The sequence below is a fragment of the Hyaena hyaena genome, unplaced genomic scaffold (genome assembly GCF_003009895.1).
Source record: "Hyaena hyaena isolate Hyena2069 unplaced genomic scaffold, ASM300989v1 scaffold_17, whole genome shotgun sequence".
In the NCBI taxonomy this organism is placed as follows: domain Eukaryota; kingdom Metazoa; phylum Chordata; class Mammalia; order Carnivora; family Hyaenidae; genus Hyaena; species Hyaena hyaena.
The window spans coordinates 218,923-220,063 of record NW_024080648.1 but is presented as its reverse complement, the minus strand read 5'-3'; the positions used below and the strand labels follow the sequence as shown (position 1 = coordinate 220,063).

The 1,141-nt window shown below is 41.3% G+C and overlaps 1 pseudogene; it reads right to left on the bottom strand.

Moving 5' to 3' along the window:
* Nucleotides 1-769: 769 nt before the first annotated feature.
* The window catches only part of LOC120222891, a 1,361-nt pseudogene continuing 989 nt past the window's right edge, over nucleotides 770-1,141 (bottom strand).

Here is a 1,141-nt window from a genome sequence, read left to right as displayed (position 1 = left end):
CTGGAATAGAAACACAAGAACCCAAAGTTTAAGAGTACTAATTTTAGTTTCTAACCTCTTAGGGCTTCTGAATTATCACTGTCCTCAAACCATCGTCTGACCTCATAAACTACCGTGTTTCTTGAATTATGAACCACATTTACAACGATCTGAGAACATGTGCATTGCAGAACTGCTTAACTCCCTTTTTCATCCCACAAAAACTGAAATGCAAGGCAGTGCAACTAATTCATCTTCACAGCTTTAAACACTGCTATAACTCAAGAAGTATAAATGTTACAGAATTTCCCAGATATTTGAACCGAATCACTTATTTGAACCCACTTACTTTTTCCATGAGGGAATTAAAGACCCTAAAACCCTAAAGCCTGGGCCCGAAATCAGAGACCTAAAAAGAAAATCTGAACTCAAACATAAATACATGATGATAAACTCAGAATATTGTCCAGCTGGTTTTACAAGCACAGAAAGATGATCTAATTCAACCCCTTTATTGTACAGATGAGCACACGGTGCTACAATGGTTACCAGGTTTGCTTAACGCAGGGGGAGATTATTCACAGTGTTTGTCACATAGGGTAGCTGAACCCTTGAAAATGCTTTCTAAGAGGTTCAGAAAGCACTGCCTTCATCTATATTCCTTGAGGAATCTCTTTTCTGGCAGTTATTATTACTCTTCTACACTTTGAGGTCCACATAATAAACTCAGAGCTTTGTTTCGAAACAAAGTCGATTTTCAACGGCAATTTTCCAATATCAAAATAGTAATTCAGTCAACCGAAACGTCCCCACGGGAGCAGCCACTCTGCACCAGGCGCTCTTCTACGACACGGAGAAAACAAAGACTGGAAGCAGCTTCTATTCTAGAAACGGGAGACGGACCAGCTAAGGCCTAACCGCCACGCAGTAGAACACATAAATCCACACAATCATTTCAAGTATTCAAAATGCTATGGCTAAAATTCTAAACTCAAACGTGGAGGGAGACTTTTTTCTCATCTGAATGATTTCACAGCTAACAATCAGTTCACTACGAAGTGGCCCAATACACAGGGAGTTTAGGGAAGACGGATTTCTGCAGCAATGCATACAGACCACCAAAAATTGCCAGAGGGGCTATGGGGGGGGGGGGGGGGGGGGG